Source organism: Hevea brasiliensis, chromosome 18 (assembly GCF_030052815.1).
Source record: "Hevea brasiliensis isolate MT/VB/25A 57/8 chromosome 18, ASM3005281v1, whole genome shotgun sequence".
NCBI classification, from domain to species: Eukaryota; Viridiplantae; Streptophyta; class Magnoliopsida; order Malpighiales; family Euphorbiaceae; genus Hevea; species Hevea brasiliensis.
The window spans coordinates 33,650,133-33,672,175 of record NC_079510.1 but is presented as its reverse complement, the minus strand read 5'-3'; the positions used below and the strand labels follow the sequence as shown (position 1 = coordinate 33,672,175).

Here is a 22,043-nt window from a genome sequence, read left to right as displayed (position 1 = left end):
TTAGCCTCACTTTTCAATTTCTCTTTTCTAGCTCTACTCAAATCAGAAGGTATAGTCTTAGTAACCAAATAATTTACCAAATCAGCATACCAAGGGATCATACCTTGCAATTTAAATAACTGCTCATCAGGAAAAAATTCCCACAAAGGAACTGGATCTCCTTATGTCGCTAACTCGCTTCAAATGATTCGCTACTGTGTTCTCAGCTCCTTTCTTATCTTTGATTTGAAGATCAAATTCTTACATAAGAAGGATCCATCTAATCAACCTTGGTTTTGCTTCCTTCTTTGCTAAGAGATACTTCAATGCTGCATGATCAGAAAAGACAATTACTTTAGAGCCAAGCAAATATGACCGAAATTTATCTAAAGCAAAAACTATAGACAAAAACTCTTTTTCGGTCATAGAATAATTGCACTGAGCTAAATTGAGTGTTCTGGATGCATAATAAATCACATGAAAGAGCTTCCTAACACGTTGCCCTAAAACTGCTCCCACTGCATAGTTACTCGCATCACATATAATTTCAAAAGGCATAGTTTAATCAGGAGCTTGAATAATAGGGGGTGATGTCAATGCAGACTTCAACTTGTTAAAACCTCCTTGCACTCTTCACTAAACTCAAAAGAAACATCTTTTTGCAAGAGTCTAGACAAAGGCAATGCTATCTTAGAGAAATCCTTAATGAACCTACGATAGAAACCTGCATGACCAAGAAAAGAGCATACTTCCCTCACAGTTGTGGGGTAGGGTACATTCACAATTAAATTAATTTTAGACTTATCCACCTCAATACCCTTATTAGAGACAACATAACCCAAAACAATCCCCTATTTTACCATAAAATGACACTTCTCGTAATTCAAAATAAGATTTTTCTCAATGCATCGCTCAAGAATAGAAGTCAAATTATGTAAACATGCATCAAATGAATCACCATACACAGTAAAATCATCCATGAACACCTTAATGCAATTATCAATGTAATCTGAAAATATGCTAATCATACATCTCTGAAACGTGGCAAGTGCATTACAAAGCCTAAATGGCATCCTTCTAAAAGCAAAAGTTCTAAAAAGACAAGTGAAAGTAGTATTCTCTTGATCCTCTAGTGCAATCACAATTTGATTATATCCAGAAAAACCATCAAGAAAGCAGAAATAAGACTTACTTGCTAACCGCTCAAGCATCTGATCAATGAATGGCAATGGAAAGTGATCCTTCCTTGTTGTCGAATTCAGCTTGTGGTAGTCTATGCAGATTTGCCATCCACTCTGAATCCTTGTTGGAACAAGCTCATTATCTTGATTTGTTACCACAGTAACTCCCGATTTTTTTAGCACTACTTGGACTGGACTAACCCATTTACTATCTAAAATTGGGTAAACAACCCCTGCATCCAATAGCTTTAAAATCTCCTTCTTCACAACCTCCATCATCTATGGGTTCAACCTCCTTTGAGCTTCTCTACTTGATTTAGCATCATCCTCCAGTAAAATTCTATGCATGCATACTGATGGACTTATACCCTTGATGTCAGTTATTGTCCATCCAATTGCTTCCTTATGCATTCTCAGAACTCTAGTCAATCTTTCTTCTTGAATCTTTGTTAAATTACTTGAGATGATAATTGGAAGTGTCTCATTGTCTCTTAAGTAAACATACTTTAAATGCTTAGGTAAAAGCTTGAGTTCAAGAACTGGAGCCTACACAACAGAAGGTAATAATTTTGTGTGAGATACAGGTAAGTCAATCTTTGATACTCTATACCTTTTTGGAATAGAATGTAATGACTGCAGTGCCATTACCGTGTCTTAAACCTCTACACTTAATGGCTGATTGATACTAACGCCCTAGGCAAATCCCACATCGGCAAAATACGGGAGAGATGCTGGGTTTATAAGTTGGTGGTTCGTAACTCCTAGTGACGCGTTTTAAATCCGTGAGGGCTTCGCCTAGAGCGACAATATCACTAGTGGGCCAAGCCATTACATTTGTGGTATTAGAGCCGCTCCGCGGCAACCTTGAGTGATGGTGGGGAAAACCTCAGCGAGGATGCCGAGTCCCATAAGGGGGGTGGATTGTAACACCCTAGGCATATCCCACATCAGCAAAACACGGGAGAGATGCTGGGTTTATAAGTTGGTGGTTTGTAACTCCTAGTGACGCGTTTTAAAACCGTGAGGGCTTCGGCCCAGAGCGACAATATCACTAGTGGGTCAAAGCCATTACTACTTCATGAATTCCTTGACTAATCACCATTTCTAACTCATCCTCCATGCTTAACTCAAACATCCTGCACAAATGTATCAACAACATCAATAGAAAAGACAAAATGATCATCAGCAGGATACTTCATGGCATCAAAGATATTAAATTTGACAATCTCTCCATCAAACTCCATAGTTAAGGTACCATCATCCACATCAATTTTTGTCTTGGTAGTTTTTAGGAAAGGTCTTCCGAACAAAATCAAAGCTTAGTTTGATGTGGGAGAACTATCCTCCATATCCAAAATGTAGAAATCTGTAGGAAAAATCAACTCTCCAACCTGCACCAAAACATCCTCAACTACTTCTAATGGGTAAGCATTAGAACGATCAGCTAACTGAATAATAACACTGGTTTCTGTCAATGGACCCAAATTTAAAGTTTAAAAAACTGAATATGACATAACATTAATAGATGCTCCTAAATCTGCCATTGCACGTTTAAATCTAGAATCACCTATTTTGCATGGAATAGAAAACGAACCTGGATCCTTACACTTAGGGGGTAATTTTCACTGAATTAATGCTGACACATTTTCCCCGACACTAATCTTCTTATTATTCCTCAACTTGCGCTTTGTAGTGCATAATTCCTTAAGGAATTTAGCATACTTGGGGATTTGTTTGATAGCATCAAGTAAAGGTATATTAACCTCTACCTTTCTGAAAGTCTCTAAAAACTCTTTCTCATGTTCTTCTCTCTTAGTCTTGGCCAACCCGCTAGGGAATGGAGGAAGAACAGAATTATTAGCTTTATTCAGTTCAAGTTCAATATTTACCTCAACTTCAGAAACTTCAGACTCTTTTGCTCCTTGCTTCTTCTTTTTCATTGACTCATGTTGTGGCACTCCTCACCCGTTTACAGTGTAGCCGAGCGATGAGTGCCACATTCGGTGCCAGAGCACCCTGTCTTGTCTTGTCATGTATATTGTAAATTTTAATGTCATTCAAATCAGGTAATTAATGTGTAAATTTTTTTTTTATATCTTATTTCTGTGGAGACCCTGACAGATCCTCCTCTGTTTTATTAGCATCTAGCGGGTTCCACTATCACCTATTAACATATTTATAGTCATCTCACATATTTTCATATCATATTCTCTTTTATCATATCATTCACAACTATTTATGAGATCTCAAAATGAAGTATCATCTATTGCATTCATATGAAAATTCATAGATAATAAATTACAAGTTTTCATTTCAATCTCAAGTTTAATTTCAAGTCCAAAATGAAATACATCATAAACTAGTAATTACATAATGACTAAACATAATGAACCAAAATACTAGTCTATACATGGGCCCTACCAAAATACAAAAGACCGGTGAGGTGACTTTGGACAATGGTAGATCCGTCGTAGCTCACGCTGCACTCATCATTGCCACGCTACCGGGATTAATCTCCAAGACTATGCGATGGAAAACCAACGCGCTAAGTATAATGCTTAGTGGTGCATAATTTATAATAACAATAATTTAACAATTGAAATAATATCTGCAAATCATAATTTCTGGGTTTTTTACATTTTTATTGCTCTTTGGAAGCAATTAACATTATTGAGATCTTTTATGATTACTTATTGTATTTTAAGTCTTAATTAATTTTTTTATCAGTGTCCAAGAAAACTATAACAAATTATAAAAGCTGGATGCACGGTGTATACTGGTTAGACAGCCATATGTCTATTCAATATACGTCATAGGCACGAGGCCGCCATCGTGCATGAGACTCACCGCCAGCTTGTAAAGCCGTAAATAAAGTAGGTACAATGGCCGCAAGTAGGCATATAACTCGTAGAACAATCATACCGCATATATATTGTCAGTTCATGATTTTCTAGAGGCGTGATCGCTATCTGTAGTCCCTAATTGGTATATTAATTTATCCAAACTAAATAAATAAGTCTAGGTATACTATGGGTAATTAAACATTTTTAATTAATTTAGAACTATTCATCGTTACTTATTTTCTAAGATCGCTCATTGGTACCATTAATTTCATATTAATAGAACATTAGTCCCAATTTACATATTCATATCATTTTTAATATTTAATTTTTCTTATGAGTATTTTAATTATCATATATAGCATTTTTCCTATGAACCTTTCTTTAGGTTCATGTTGATGTGTTATCTTTATCTAGGAATTTGACTAGGTTGGGATGTTTATTTAGTCACACTTCCTTCATAACAATTGCTTCTCTATGTTTAAACTTGAATTTCAGTTTTTGAATCACTGAATTTGGGGTTATAGAACTCAATTATGGTCAAAATACCAAAGGAACAGTATTTTGGATAATTTCAGGGTTGGCAGTTTTAGTGACCCAACTTGTGCTAACAATTTGAATTGGTTAAAGGCAAAACTGGGTCAAGTGGTCTCATGAAAAGTGTAGCCCTATATCTAAACTTTCTATTGATGAAATTTTAGGTCATTTGGACGAGTACAGAGAGAGTTATGACCAAATGAACACGTACTATTCATTTGGTCATTTTCTGGGTTGGCAGTGTTTGGTCATCCGGGTTTGGGTAGAGAATTGGTCATGATTTTGACAGAATTTGGGCAGGGTTGCTTCTTGAAAATGAAGGTTTGATGTCCCAAAATACCTCCAATTGGCCTCATACCAATTGGAGTCACACATTGTCAGTGAGGGTTCAACAAACACACTGGACTCATTGAGTCCCAACCTATAGAAAATTTAACACTCTCAAAATTCAATCTCCTCTTTCTCCAAACTCCAAACAAGTATACATGTCACTTCTATTAGCATCAATCTCAACACAATTAGTTCAAATTCAAAAATGTCACAAAATCCTCAATTTCAAGTGCACAACCCTAATTTCAAACATCAAATTTATATATATAACCATGAAATCAATTTTCACATATAATACCTTGTTAATTAACTTCCCTAACTAAACTAAAACCAACAAAATCCATCATTTTCATGGTTCCTCTAGGGCTGTTGAATTCAAGGGTTTCTTTCCCAAATTTTTCTTTTTAATTTCATGTAAATGTTCACTTGGTTTAGCATGATTTTCATGCTTAAAGAAGAGATTAAGAGTTTTGAGCACTAACCTTTTTTTTGTAACTTATTAAACTTCACTTTCCTTGCTTTTTTTTGGTATCTATAGCTTCCTTAGGGTATGGGGAGTATTTTTTGTGAAGTGGGCTATGGGTTTTGGGTGGATTGTTGAGAAATCAAGCTTGGAAGCTTGACAAAAATGGTGAAAAGGTGGGGGGAAAAGTGTGTGCCGGCCATGGGAGAGAAAGAGAGAGAGAAGAGGTGGAGAAGAAGCTTATGGTTGGTGGCTTTTGTTTCTATTGTCTTATATATTTATTTGTTTTTGTGTACTTTAATTCTTTTAAATGCCATAAGCTTTTCTTTTCTCTTCTTTTCTTTTCTTTTTTTTTTTCTCATTCTTTTCCTAATTTATTTCATAAATTTTAATTTATGTTAATTATTTTATTCTCTAAATTTTTAATTTGACATTTGGGTTAAAAATACCTCTGGGGGTGAAATGACCAAAATGCCCTTCATAATGCATATCGGGTTATTTTTATTATTTTTGTACCAATTTATAAATCCTTTAAACTTTGATTTATTTTTCTCTAAATTTTTCCTATATTTTTTTAACATTTATTTCTTCAATTTACGCCTCCTCACTATAGTTTAGGTGTAGTTCCAGATATTTTGACTGTCCGAACAGACTTTAGTTGTCGGAACAGTAAAATGTACGGACTATCTATGGTGAAGGCGTTACACATATGGAGTCTGATTATCAACTTCTTTCTCACTCCGCAACACTATAGCACTTGCATTTTCTCTGGGATTCATAACTGTTTGTGATGGAAGCTTTCCAGAACCTTGAGCTTCAAGCTTACTCACAAACAAAGCTAATTGACCAATCTGCTTCTCTGTTTTTTGAATGCTATTTCTGGTCTCCTGTTGAAACTGTTGTGTATTGCTAGCCAAAGCCTTAACAATTTCATCGAGTGACATACCTTAATTTGAGGGAGGAGGAGGTGGTTGATTCACTTATGCTCTCTGCTTCTGATATCAGTTTTGTACTGGTTGATTCCCATAATTCAAATTGGGATGATCTAGCCATCCTGAATTATAAGAATTAGAAAATGGGTCATACCTGCGTTGTGGTTGTCCAAAATTTCCTACTGCATTAGCATGTTACAGTGATTCATCCTCTTGTAATGTAGGACACATGTCATTAGCATGACCCGAACCCGAACAAATTCCACATACTTTAACTATTTACATGTTCCCTACTGCCAATTGCCTCACCCAAGAAGTTAAATAAGAAATCTGTTTCTCAAGGTTAGATGTACTTACCTCATTAACCTTCTTAGGTGTGTGATCCATTCTCATTCCAAACTGCTGAGAGTTTACTGCCATGTTAGCAATCAACCTCCTTACATCTTCTGGTGTCTTGTCAACCAAAGCTCCTCCACTAGCAGCATCTATCATATTGTAGTCCATTAGTAAAAGTCCCTTATAGAAATACTGAATCAAAAACTGCTCACTTATTTGATGATGGGGACAACTTGCACATAGCTTCTTAAATCACTCCCAATACTCGTACAAACTCTCTCCATTGTACTGCCGGATGCCAAAAATTTCTTTTCTTATGTTAGCAGCACGAGAAGCAGGAAAATTCTTCTCCAAAAACATCTGCTTCATCTCATTCCATGAGTTAACAGATCCAGAAGGAAGGTAATACAACCAATCCTTAGTTGTGCCTTCCAGTGAAAAAAGGAAAGCTCAAGCTTAATCGCTTCCTCTAAAAATCCTTGAGGTTTCATGCTGGAACACGCAATATGAAATTCCTTTAAATGCTTATGTGGATCCTCACCTGAAAGACCATGAAACTTAGGCAACAAATGGATTAGTCTAGACTTTAGCTCAAAAGCAACATCTAAAGTAGGGAATTGAATACATAAAGGCTGTTGGTTTAGATTAGGGGTAGCCAACTCTTTCAAAGTCCTAGCAGCCATGTTTTCATTTTCGAAATTTGAATCCGAGCCTAATTCTTTTGGAGAATGGACTCTTTTAGATGTACTCGGAGCTTGAATTAGGTTAGCCTGCTTAGCTAATTTTCTCAACTGTTTAGCTGTTTTCTCTACTTCTGGATCAAAGAGCAACTCACCAGATCGAGAAGTTCTTGTCATAAACAAAAAGAACCAAACTATTAGAAAATAATGGAATTTAGCCTAAAGAGGGTGGGGCCAATGAATCCTACGCATTGATTGGTTTTCTTCAGAACATCGTTTCCTTTAAAACAAGTATAGAACGCCCTCCTAATTCAACCAAAATTCTGTCAATGAATAGTAGCACCATAATTTTCGTCGCAAACCTGAAAATAGCAACACTTCACAAACAGAGGTAATAACAGAATATCCTAATACTAAAAACACGAAATCTAATAAACTTTTAGTCCCAAGCAACGGCACCAAACTGACAGCCAAATTAAGGTTTCTTCAAAATGAAGGTAATGTTTTTTAATCTCATTTTGTTTAGGAGAGTTTAGTAAATGATAGTTGAATAATCTTATATATGGTTTGGTTGGACGGTATGAGAATGTAATGTTAAAGTTAAATATGATATTACTTAAAAATTCTTATTATGAAAAAGAATATGTGCATTTTGTTGCTATATATTTTGAGATTTGGCTACAATTATTCTCAATCTTAAAGGTTTTATGTGGTATAAATTAAAATGTTTGAATACAATTATCAATTAGAGAAAAGATTTGGCTTTTTTGTCAAATTAATATTTGATATTTATCGCAGCAAAATGACTTATATTTATGGAGTAATTATACAATGAAAACTTGCATCTGTTTGCCAGCTCTTGTTGATGTGGCAAATTTTAATGTTGGAAGAGTTACAATGGATGAAGAGAGTGAAAAGAAGGCTTACTAGCTAGCCTATTGCAACTTTGATATTGCCTTAGTGGCAAGTGGACTTATATTCTCTTATTATTTTTTTTTCAATTTTTTTTTTAGTTTTGAAGGTTTACATCAAACCCCGCTTATTATATGATCTCTATTAAGATTTTTTGTAACACCCCTAATTTTTAAATTTATTATTTTGTGGAAAAATATTGATATTTTATTTTAATTAAATTTTGGGAAATTATTTGAGATTTTTCGGGTTTTAGAAATCGGGTTCGATTTTCTGAAAATATAAAACTTTGATTATTTTTAAAAATTAATTTAAAGACCACGTGGCAAAACTAAAAATATGCTTGGACTCTATGAATTTTTCTGAGTTTTCTAGAATTTTTTCAGAATTTTTGAGCCCCGTTTTCGGTCCCAAGGCAGAGTAAAAAATTCAAAATTTTGTATCCTGAATCGAATCGGCATAATCAAACCGGACCGGAGAGGACCGATCGAATCGGACCGGCCTCCTTCCTTCTTTTCTTCTCTTCCCCGAGCGTCCCGACCCTTCTTCCTCTCTCTCCCGTTTTCTCTCTCCTCCCTCCTCCCCATGCCGGCCAGCCACCGCCCCAGCCTCCCCACCTCGTCGGCGCCGCTCACCCTTCCTCGCCACGGCCACCGCTCGAACGCCGAAAGCGCTATGAAGACACCCGACATCGCAGACGGCCAACTTCCCGATCGACCCAGCCGATCTGACCACTGTTTGGGCTTGGTCTTATTTTAAACACCATCTACACCTCGAGAGCTTTCCATAGACACCAAGAACACCAAAATCCATCGAGCGGTTTGTCCAATTTTTATCTGGGAAGTTTTAGCCCATTTCGACTTTTGGGTTAGATTTCTCGCAAACCGTGAACCCCACGAGAAAACCGAGAGTACCAAAGCGCTACACTCGTCGAGACCTTCGCGGCAATATAAATTTCAAAATTTTTCGACACCATTTTTCGGTGAGTCCCACAAAACTTCGTATTATTTTTCTGAGCATTAAATGAGCTTAGAAAATTCCGTAAAAATTATATACTAAACCTCGTGTTGTGGGCTTCGTGTAGGTACCTTCAATTCGCAGAATTGACGCTTGCTCGTGCTCGTGAATTTCCGCTGCATGCATAAAGCACCAAAAGTCTCGAAATTGGGTCGAGATTTTGGCTACCCCACCATTGTTAGACGCCCCGAGCGCATTCCCGAGATCGAAATCGGCATAGGTAAACCCGAACCTTACTTTTCTTAATTTTCTAGTGCTTGAATGGGATTAAAAATCCATAAAATATTCATGGTAGCTTAGAAAATTATGATTCCTTTTGCATTAGCTTAGTAATATTGCTAAGGATCATCGGGCAAAGTTTTAGAATTTTTAGAGCTCATTTGGGTAGTTTTTGCAAAAGAGTCAATTATAAGGACTAAACTGTAATTTTATATCGTGTGATTGATGACTGTTTGGATGGGCCCAAGAGGGGCTGTGTGATGTGATTGAGTTATGGATATATGGTTTGTGGATATAGAAGTGTGTTTTAAGCCTTTTTGTAGGTTGGGTAGGTCCTAGGTATAGGGGAGACTCTGCCAGATTTTCGGCGCGACTTTGGACATCTTTGGTCTTTTCTTAGTTTGTATTGAGTCAAATGTACTAAATAATTGTAATAAAATTGTCAGGTGAGCCGGGACAGCCTTCCTCCTCCGCCCAGTCGCCATAGTGACTTTGGTTGAGTCTGTGAGTAAAATATTAATTTTAATTGTAATTTTGATATTATTATATGTTCAAGCATGCCCATGCATCACTTATAAATATGTATTTATGTAGTTAAATACTAGGCACATTTTATATTGCATTAATAATTGTTAAAGTGCCATGGATGTTATTGTGGTAATTTGGAGCAAGCAGCGTGAGTTGGCGTGCGTGTGGTATGGTGTTAGCTATGGACAGGACGGGTAGACACGGCTTGAGATCTTCGTTGGGACCCGATCCTTCGGGGTAGACACGGCTTGAGTTCTTCGCTGGGACCCCGATTTGGTTTATTAAGCGAAAGTCTGACTTGAGTTCTTCATTGGCACAGGTTGGATTAAGAAGGCTGTATAGGGGATCAGCTCCCATATATGTATTGTTTGATATTATCGGGTGTGTGAGTGCTCCAAATTACCTTTTTATTGTTATGATATGAAAATTATGATGATGATACATTTCACTTCACAGGGTGTATTAGCTTTAGATAGCTATAGAGATTATGGTTAAAATTGATATTTTACTTTCTGAGTCGAACGCTCACTCCTGTTCAATATTTTTCTATGCTACAGGAGGATTATTTTTGTGGTTAACCTGCTTTTCTCCTTCGCAGGTCATCTATTCATGTTTGTATAATTCTGTTAACTTCTAGAATTCCGCATGTGTTAGAAATATTTATTTGATTTGGGTCTGTAATATAATTACCATGTTGGACCTGTAAACTTATTATATGCATGAATGTTGGACTGGATGAGGAAGCTGAGCTCCCATTTATTTTTATGACATTTGAGTATGTGGAGGGTGAGCTGAGCTCCCCAATTGATTATATATTGTGTTTACAGGTCGGGTGAGTCAAAAACTCCCCGTTAAAAGGTCCATTTTATGGTTGAACTCTGTCTAGTTGAATTTTTGAAATTGGGCCCAAATGGGCCTTAGAGTTGGGTTGAGGAATAGTTAGGCTTACTATGGGCCTTAGAGGCTTTAGGCTGGCCCAGGTCCTAGTGCCGGTCCGGCCCATAGGTTGGGTTGTGACAAATGTGGTATCAGAGCTTAGGCTCCAGATTCATAGGGAAAATTGTCTAAAGTGTTAGGAAGAGTCTAATAGTAGTCACATGCGGAAAATAGGGTCCACATTCATCTTGCATTGTCATCTTTGCTTCTAGTTTCTACTTTATATAATTATGTGTAATATGTCATTTTGAAATTTTTATGGGCTAATGCTATTGAATTTCAATAAAATGCGTAGAAGGTGAGAGCCGCCACGTGATAAGAACCAGATGTGCCGCATAAGGTATCCAAGACAGATGAGGTGCCTGCCCCGAGGAGGCAGGGTAGGAGGTCTAGAGCTGCTCAAGTAGAAGAGCAGCTGCCACCAGTACAGGATCAGTATTTTATGGCACAGGGTCCCATGGACCCAATGGCAGCTACTCTAGCTGGTTTGTAGAGTACCATCGATATGATGGCACAGTATATGATTCACCCCCCACAGCAGCAGCAGTCCACCGCACCAAGAGGGGAACCTTACAAATAGATAATCAATTTCAAGTTGGTGCTCGGTACTTATGATGTGTTAGATGATGCCTATCGGCTTTTTGAATTCCCGCAGACAGCAGAACAGAGAGTTGCGCTTGGATCGATAAGAGACTTATAGAGTGTGTGCAATATGTCATGGGGCCTATGCCTAGACAATGGATGAATGACTACATTTTACCTCGGATGGAAGGTTTGTCATGGACCCAGTTTGTGGAATTGTTTATCAACCGGTTTGTACCAGAAAGTTTCAGAGATCAAAAGCAGTGGGCCTTTGAGGCCTTAAGGCAGAATGGTAGGTTTATAGATGAATATGCTATAGAATTTCTAGAATTGAGCAGATATGCCCCTACAATAGTAGCTACAGAAACTATGAAGGTGAAGAGGTTCCTAAAGGGGCTTGACAGGAGGTATGCAAACCTGGCCATGATGTCTGATCAGTCTTTTGATATGGTAGTTGATCGAGCCCAATAGATTGAGATTAGCTACACCGGAGATGATAGTGGAAGAGCAAAGAAAAATAGAGCAGAGAGTTCTTCAGGTGTTCTCCACATGGGTGCTCCGAATAGCAGAGGCCAGAGTAATTACAGAGGAAGAGTAGGAATAAAAGGAGTGGTTTTAGACACAAATTTCGAGGATTCAGACATGGGTATAGATCCAGCAGTTGTCACAGTTCAAGGTATAGCAGTTCTGGGTCAAGTTCAGGATCCTCCCTTACGCCTTGTTCACAGTGTGGAAGAGGACATTCAGGACCTTGTTTGATGGGTTCAGGAGTATGTTTCAGGTGTGGCCAACCAGGTCACTTTGCTAGGGAATGCCCCGTGTTCAGCGAGCCACAGATGAGGTCACAGGGTTCTGTTGTAAATGTTCCTCGTCAATTGTATCCTGGTGCTTCCAACATGGCAGGTAGTCAGTTCAGTGGCCAACAGGGCCGAGGACAAGGGGGATGTGGATTTGGAGGCAGATCAGGAGGTAAAAGTCAGTACCAGGATTCTGCAACCCAGGGTAGGGGTCAAGCTCGGGTTTTCACCCTGACCCCACCAGGATGGTTAGGCTTCCAAAGCAGTTGTGGTAGGTATTCTTCTAGTCTGTTCCTATGAGGCTCGTGTTTTAATAGATTCGGGTGCTACGCACTCATTTGTCTCCCTAGTGTTTACCATGAGATTGGGTAGAAACCTACAACTTTATAATGCCCTTTGTCGTAGCTACCCCGCTTAGTGACAACATAGATGCAGATATGGTTTTTCCGATAGCCCAAAGAGTAGTGGATGGAAGAATCCTCCCAAAGAAACTTGGTTCCTCTACCAGAAATGGATTTCTATGAAAACTTGGTAATGGATTAGTTGGCAACTCATTATGCCACTTTAGACTCCAGGAACAAAAAGGTGTATTTCCACATACCTAGTGTGGAAGAGTTTAGCTTTGATGGTGACAGGAGCGTGGCTCTATATAATTTGGTGTCAGCAATTAGTGCTAGAAAAATGTCAAGGTGTGGATGTCAAGGGTATTTGGCATTGGTGAGAGACACATATGTAGAAGGTGTCAACATGGAAAATGTTCCTGTTGTCAGAGAATTCATGGTTGTCTTCCCTAAGGAGCTTCTAAGGTTGCCACCAGGAAGAGGAATAGAGTTCTGCATTGATGTTGTGCCGGGTACAAACCCCATATCAATGCCGCCTTACAGGATGGCACCAGCAGAATTGAAAGAGCTGAAGGAGCAACTATAGGAGCTTTTGGACAAGGGTTTCATACGTCCGAGCACTTCAACCTAGGGCGCTCCTGTTCTATTTGTGAGAAAGAAAGATGGGTCATTGCCATACCTATGAGGTTCATTTCTATTTTTTGTTTCTAATTTTCCTATAATGATGAAGTTGCTTAAATTTATAAGAGAAATAAAATTAATGAAAATTTATAAAGAGTAGAAGAAGGATCATTATGGGGTATTCATTGATTTAGAAAAGATTCATGATTGAGTACTATGAGAAAAGTTCTTTGTGATAAGTACTACTCATACCAAACACATGAGCAACACAAATTTTCAAATTTCTCTATTAAATGGTGTGAAAGGACAGAAAAGTTTAAATTGTCAAATTTCCCACACTTTGTTTGGCCAACAATCGCTTATGATTTCGTGTTACCCATGAAGCATGGCAAGTAACTCCATCATCATTTAGTCAATCAACTTTAACTTAAATGGTATTGGAGTAGTTTTTAAAACTGCAATACCTTGATTTCAATCTTCATCTAAAGTTTGATCAATCAAAAAATAAAAATTTCATCTTTGAAATTAAAAAGAAAATTTTTATTAAAATATGTAATTATTTTAATTACTTACACCCATCAGGCTACAAATTATAAAAATTTCATCCCAAACATGTAAGTTATGATTCATATGTGTTTGTTAGGGAATTAAAAACTTAGTTATGATTCATATGTGTTTGTTAGGGAATTAAAAACTTAAATAAATATGATTTTGCATAATGTATAAAGGGAAGGAAACAATACCACCAAACAACCATTAAAGAAGAATTATTTTTTCCTATATATATATATATATATATATATAAGTAGATAAGCTATTTTATATTATATGGACAGAACTCACATATTCTTTCTTAGATCCAGTATATCATAAACAAGATGAAATATGTACAGTGAAACATACATGTAAAATAGGTGAGACTCATGTATTTATATTTTCCACTAAGAACAATTGTGAATGAATTGACCAGAAAAACATTGAAGTACACGTCAAAATAAGCTGAACCGTAGCATGAAACACATGTATATATCCTTGAGCTATATAGTAAGTTTGTCTATAAATAGCAACAAAACACTAGCCTGAACCACTACACCAAGAGATTAAGCCATTCGTTACTGAAAGAACTGTAGCAATGGCTCCCAAATTCTTTTATCTTCTTATAACCTTCCTCCCATCGCACTTTTCAATCCAAATTTTTATAGTTTAGTCCAAGGACATGAGGGGAAAACTCTCAAATTTCTTCAAAGCCTAAAGGAAGTCAAAAAGGGCCAATATGTTGTTGGCCTTAATAAGGTCAAGAAGCACCTCAGGAAATTTAGATATTACCCAAGTGATGATACCAATAATCTAACTGACAATTTCGATGACCTTTTGGAGTCCAAGGCCAAAACTTACCAAAAATTTTTCAAGCTGAAGTCAGTGGAAGTCTTGATTCTGCTACCATCAAGAATATGATGATCCCACGATGTGGAGTAACCGATGTCACCAATCTCACATCCTCATCAAAACCAATAAGCAGCAGCCACCACAAGTAAAAAATGTTCCACATGGTTTCACACTATGCTTTTCTTGAGGAAATGTGAAGATGGCCATCTTCTAAGTATCAACTCACCTCATGTTTCGCTCTGGAGTTCAAAACCCAAATGAGGCGCATATGAGGTCTGCTTGTTCGCGAGCTTTTCAGAGATGGGCAAGTGTTTCCCAATTCACTTTTTAGGAAGCACCTACAGGTTTGAATACTGATATTGTGATCGGTTTTTATAGAGGTGATCATAGAGATGGAGATGCTTTTGATGGGCTTCTAGGAGAGGTGCTGGCTCATGCATTTTATCCCCAAGATGGAAGATTCTATTATGATGCAGATGAGGATTAGAGTAGTAATCCCAATATGAACCAATTTGACTTGGAATATGTGGCTGCTCATGAAATTGGTCATCTTCTTGGGCTTGCACACAGTCAGGATTCAAATGCCATTATGTATTCAATAATTCCAATAGGAACTATTAAAAGGGAACTCACCCAAGACGATATTGATGGCATACATGCTCTCTACCCTAATTAATCAACCATAATCTTTGTTTTACATGGAATAATCAAAGAGAAATTAATTCATGTGGTCATGTTTAATTACCAAATATGAAAGGATCTTAATCCCTATATAATGGATATTATATTGTGCTTTTCATTTTTCAATTATGAATAATATGATGAAAGCATCTTATTTATTGTATTTTATTCTACAAGTAAATGGAAGGCAAATTATTGAAAAGGGACCCATTGTAGAATTCTTACTCTTATTAATTACTTTAGAGGTTATAACTATACATATATATAACAGCTACTGGATTTACAGAGGAGGTGCAAGATATACACTTAAGGTTATCCTAAGTTATTAGAGATAGAGATAGAGATAACAATAAATATGATCTTTTACAATAAGATATCAGTTGTAACTATTGGATAAACCTTATCACACCCCCTTAATCTGAATCGAACAGTCTGATTGACAAAAACTGACAAAGGGCGGTATGTCTTGACCTTGAAACAGCTTTAGTCAAAAGATCAGCCAGTTGATCCTTAGATGCAATGTATCGTATCTGGAGCTGCTTTTTAGATACAAGATCACGAACAAAGTGGAACTCAACTTCAATGTGTTTGGTCCTGGAATGAAATACAGGGTTGCTGGCTAATTTCGTTGCTCTGACATTGTCACACCATAATGTGGAGCAACTAGAGGAAGAAAAACCAATGTCTTGTAAAAGAGATTTAAGCCAAACAAGTTCCATTGTAGCTGCTCCAACTGACCTATATTCTGCTTCAGTAGATGAGCGGGCAACTGTGGGCTGTTTTCGAGTTGACCAATATACAAGGTTGGTGCCTAAGTATATTGCATAGCCTGAAACAGATTTGCGATCTTCTGGATTTGAGGCCCAGTCTGCATCAGCATAAGCACTAAGGTGAGGAGTGGAAGATTGGCGAAGGAACAGACCATAGTGTTGATTATGCTTTAAATAACGCATAATGCATTTGCAAGTCGACTGTTGATTTTCGCTTGGCTCATGGAGAAATTGAGAGACACGGTGGACGGCATAAGAGACATCAGGTCTGGTTAAGGATAAATACTGAAGTTTGCCGACTATGGTGCGATATAAATGAGGATCAGTTGCCGGATTGGAATTTTGTAAGTGTAACTTGGTTTTGGGACATGCTGAGTAGCAATACCATTGCAATTTGCCATATTTGCTTCACCAAGTGATCATCAATATATTTACTCCGAGTGAGTAAAAGACCCGCTGTTAAATGATGAACTTCTATCCCAAGAAAATAGTCTGACTGGCCCATATCTTTTAACATAAAGTGCTATTGAAGAGCACTAATCATGTCTGAAATAGCATTTTCATTATTCCTTGTGATGATGAGGTCATCAACATAAATAAGACACAACAATCGTGTAGCACCAGAATTGTAATGGAATAAAGTAGTATCAGCTATGGATGACGTAAAATGTAGGGCAACTAGTGCTTCTTTAAGTTTTGCATGCCATTGATGAGGCGCTTGGCAAAGACCATATAGATTGTGATTTAGCTTACACACATAATCAGCTTTATCAACATCAATAAACCCTTGCGGTTGACTCATGTAAACAGGTTCATGAAGATCACCGTGTAAAAAAGCATTCGACACATCTAGTTGTCGAAGAGTCCAGCCATGCGATACTGCACTTGATAGCACAGTTCGAAGTGTTGTGGGTTTGAGAACTGGAGAAAAGGTGTCAGTGAAGTCCACCCTTGGGCGCTGATGGTATCCCTTGGCAACTAACCGTGCTTTAAATCGATCAATGGATCCATCCAATTTTTGTTTAATGCAATACACTCACTTACAGCCCATAACATTCTGTGCTTCTATTTTGGGTACCAATGTCCAGGTATTGGTTTGAACCAGTGCATTTATTTCATCAGACATTGCTCTTTGCCAGTATTCATCTAATACTGCTTTGGAGTACCATGTGGGAACAAGTGGTATAGGAGTAGTAGCGGAAAACACTATGGGTTTTAGGTGTCCTGCTTTGCTATGTGTAACCATGGGGTGAGTATTTGTGGATTGAGGTAAGGGAGGATCAGGTGGAATAGTAGACTCATATTTGGGATATGAGGAGAGATCAACAATGAGAGGTAGACCAGGTATGGAAGTAGGTAGGGATGAGGTGTAGCGGGATAAAAGACGTGATGGAGACGGTGAGACATTGCTGGTTAGGATAGATGATGTGGCTGGAGGTGGAGGAGAAGGTTCAGTCAGTGGTGAATTTAATGAGGACTGAGATGGTGATAATGTAGATTTAGACATGTGGTTGTATTGGATTTATTTTTGGGAGGTGGGCCTAATATTCCAACTGTAGTGTTTGGCAAAGAAGATGGGTATGATGAATTGGTGGAATGATGCATGACAGTGTTTGGTAGCAAAGGCAGTGGGTACGGTGAAGTAGTGGTGTCACTGCCATGGACTGTAGGTGCAACTTCTTGAATATTCTTATAAGGGAACACCTGTTCATAAAAAAGAACATGTCATGAGATATGGAGTTTAAATGAAACAGAATCTAAATAAAGGTAGCCCTTATGCAATTTATCAGACTCTAAGAAAATACATGGACTAGATCGAGGAGAAATTTATTTGGAGCATACTGCTTTAACTATGGGTAACACAAACACCCAAAGACTTTTAATTACGTATAATTAGTGGTTTGTTTAAATAAAAGTACATATGGGGTAATTGATCTAGAAGGAACAGAAGGTAATCTATTAATTGTGTAAACAGATATTTCAAGGCATAATTCCAAAGATTTATTTGGGACAGCTGAGTGAAGTAAAAGAGCACGACCTGTTTCTATAATATGACAGTGTTTGCGCTCAGCACAACCATTTTGTTCAGGGGTTTGAGGGCAAGACACGTTGGGTAATTCCATTATCCCACAAATAACTGGTTAATGATTGAAATTCTCCCCCCCAATCAGTTGAAATGACTTTAATGGTAAACCAAAATATCGTTCAACAATGCGATGAAATTTTATGAATATATTTAAGACTTCATATTTCTATTTCATAAAATATATCTAGCAATAACGAGTAAACTGATCATAGAAAATCACATAATAATGATGTCCATTGACTGAAGGTTTAGGAGATGGACCCCAGACATCAGAACTAATAAGTTGCAAGGGCTGAGTAGTACAATTGTGTGACTCAAAGAAGGAAGTTTATGACTTTTACTAATGTGACCAGAATTACAAGGCAAATCAGAACCAATTTTATCAACAGGCAAATTATTAGAAGATAAAATCTGATTAACAATTCTCGCATTAGCATGGGCTAGCCGATCATGCCGCATAATCGAATTGCACAAGATGAGCCTGCGGAGATAACAAAGAGCTGGTTTGAAGAGGTAACTGGTAGAGACCATTTTCACTTTGACCTTGGTAAAGAACCTATTTGGTGGAGATATCCTTCACAAGAAATTTGTCAGGATAAAATTCAAGAGAATAATTATTATGAGCAGTAAAAGCAGAAACTGAAAGTAAATTACGAGCAATATGTGGTGAGTGCAGGATATTTTTGAGAAAAAATTTACGATTGTGAATATGAGTAACAGAAGAACCAAAGTGAGAGATGGGTAAAGAGCTACCATTGCCAATAGTTATGGTATCTGGACCAGTATAAGAATGAGGGTGAACGATGTTCACTTCATCAGCTGTGACATGAAAGTTTGCACCTGAGTCAACAGTCCAAGCTTGAGTAGGATGAGATGTGTTGGAGACAAAATGGGATTGAGGGTTGAATGGTGGTATAGCAGAAGACATTGTAGATTTAGGTGTGGGACATTGACGGGCCAAATGGCCATGACCGTTGCAGTTGTAGCAAATGGTAGTGGAACTGGGAAAAGTTGTGGTGGGAGAGACTGGATGAGTTCATCCATGTCTATGTCCTCGACCCTTGAAGAAACCTCATCCACGAAAGGGGGTAGCAGCAACTTGAGCCGTGGGTAATACAGAAGAATCAAGAGAGAGTTTCTCCATCTTTAATTGGCTCTCTTCGCTAAGCAATAAAGCAAACAAATCATCAAAGGAAATTGCTGAATTGCGAGCCTCAATTGCCCTGGTGAAAGGACGAAGCTCAGAAACAAGGCCTTCCATAACATCACTGACGAGGGATTCTTCAGATATAGGACATTGTAAGGCAGTGAGTTGGTCAGAGATAGACTTGGCATGTCTCATGTACACCTCAATAGAATCCTCGCTTTTGTAATGTTTGGTTGCTTGCGAATCGTTGCATTTGGGTGTGAGAACCAGTACCAAAAATACTATGTAAACTCTGCCAAGCTTCTTTAGCTGTAGTTAGGCCAATAATCTACGGAAGTATATTCTCAGTAATGGAAGAGAATAGCCAGCTAAGGACGAGCTGGTCATATTGAAACCAACTAGCATAATCAGGATTGTCAAAACCATCAGCAAGTTTGGAGTTTGGAGGAGTGACTGTAGAAGAGATATGCGATGCAAGATTGTGACTATTCAACAAGGGGAGAAGCTGTGCTTGCCACAGCAGATAATTTGTGGCATTAAGTTTAATATTCAGAAAAGGTGAGGCATTGGGATAAGAGACAGTGCTAGAATTAGTGGCAGAAAGGGAGGAGGACGGTTGAGAAAAGAGTTGTTGTTCAGTAGACATGGTGCCAAAATGCTGTAAAGCTCAAGGCTCTGATACCATGTAGAATTCTTACTCTTATTAATTACTTTAGAGTTTACAACTATACATATATATAGCAACTACTGGATATACAGAGGACGCGCAAGATATACACTTAAGGTTATCCTAAGTTATTAGAGATAGAGATAGAGATAACAATATATATGATTTGTTACAACAAGATATCAGTTGTAACTATTGGATAAACCTTATCACCCATAATAAAAAATTTTAAGTTTAAGAATTTTATGTTTGTCATAAAAATAACAAAAGAGAGAAGCGCTACCGATTAAACTTCTTTTTTTTACATAGATTGTGTAAATGGGACAGCACACCTCTTATTAAAATTATAGTAATTTGTCAAAATATAATAATCTATATTATGGGGAATCATTTATAACCTCTTTCTAAAATAAATTAAGAAGGTACACATGCGAGATCATATGAATAAAATTAATCACAATAAAAAATTAAAACAAATTAGTAAAGTGTGAATAAAAGAATATTTAATCTCATAAAATTAATTAGTTAATAAGCAAGAAATTATTGATAATATTTAAAGAAACAGAGATTTACATAAATTAGTTTAAGCTTAATGTTGTATATGTGTTATACTCATTTCATATAGGCATTTTAAGATAGTTTTGCATCCATTTTACCCTTGTATTTTAATATATTTTATGTTTTTAGCTTTATTTTAGTTTTTTATTAATTTTAGTTACTTTATATTTGATTTTTATAATTTTGATATTTTTAATAAGTTTTGTAGTAAATTGAAGGTCAATGAATGCATTAGGAGGTGATTTGTAGAAATTTGGAGCCCTTTAGGCAAGGAGAAAAATTAAAGAAATCAAGCCTTAGAAAATTAAGTTGGCCAAAATTTGCTTGAGATCTTGCTTATGATGTCACTTACAATATGTCATATTGCTTAACCTAAAACCTGGGATAAGTCAAAAGTCAAACGCAACTTAATTCCAATATATTTAGAGTTTTCATCTCCAAACCTGCCGAGATTTTCTTGGGGTCCTGCTTGAGATCTTGCTTAGGGTATGTAATAGTGCTTAAGGTGCAGCTTAGGTCAAGCTGGAAGTCAAACATGAGCGAAAAGACTCATTTCATGTAACATCCTCACTTTAGCTAGTCCATACAGTCTACTATTCCGTTGACCAATGTTGGTCCAGGCAGCTAGAATATTTGAAATTATAAATAGACTAGAGTGAGGAATTATAAAGAGACTAAATAATGCTCATAAAAAATCAAGGAAAAATTCTAGAAACAAATACACTAAGGTTAAACAAGCCGAAACACTAGGGATGAATAACCCGAATGGGAAGTGACGGTGAAGGCCGTTAACAACCCTAGACCCAGGGAAAAAATTATAAAATAATTTTTGAGACTCCAGAGAAGGGTCATTGAGGTTCTTATGACATTAGAATGCTAAAAAAATACTTAGAAAAATTTTTCTATCTAAGACACACAATTTTGGCTCATAAGCCAAACGGAGTGCATTTTGGTCATTTCGTCTTTAGAGATGATTTTTGGCCAACTTGTCCAATTAAATAAATAATTTCTATGACATAAAATATGAATAAATATTGTTAAAAATTTAATTAAAATTAAATAGACAAGAAATGGAGAGAAAATGAATGAAAATGGAATTATGACATCATAATGATGTCATTAAAATTCTCACAACCAATCCAATGTTGACACATGGCATAATCTTACTTAAAAGAGACAAAATGGGCTGAAAAATGAAAAAAAAATCAGAACTTTCTTCTTCTTCTTCTTCTTGCCGTCTCACCCTCCTCCATAGCCACCCATGAACAAGCTTTTTAAAGCTTGATTTCACTAACTTCTACCCAACAAAACCCTAACCTAGCAACACAAAAAAGTATTCTTACACCTTGGCAAGTCTTTTGGGACCAAAAAGAAAAGGATAAGAGGAACCCTAGAAAGTGGGAAATCTCACTTCATAGAGGTTTGTGACCTAACCTTGAATTTCACTTTAAATTCATGTATTAGGACTATGAATGAGTGCAAATGACAAAGAAATTGATGAAATACCATTTGTATGC

At 37.0% G+C, this 22,043-nt stretch overlaps 1 non-coding gene and 1 pseudogene across 1 annotated transcript; both read left to right on the top strand.

Moving 5' to 3' along the window:
• The first annotated feature begins 6,812 nt into the window (after positions 1-6,812).
• Positions 6,813-6,919, top strand: LOC131176138 (small nucleolar RNA R71). The gene has a single exon (XR_009146264.1). It is a non-coding gene; the product is annotated as a small nucleolar RNA R71 (small nucleolar RNA).
• Positions 6,920-12,021: 5,102 nt separating this feature from the next.
• On the top strand, positions 12,022-15,293 carry LOC131175854 (metalloendoproteinase 2-MMP-like; annotated as a pseudogene).
• Positions 15,294-22,043: the final 6,750 nt, after the last annotated feature.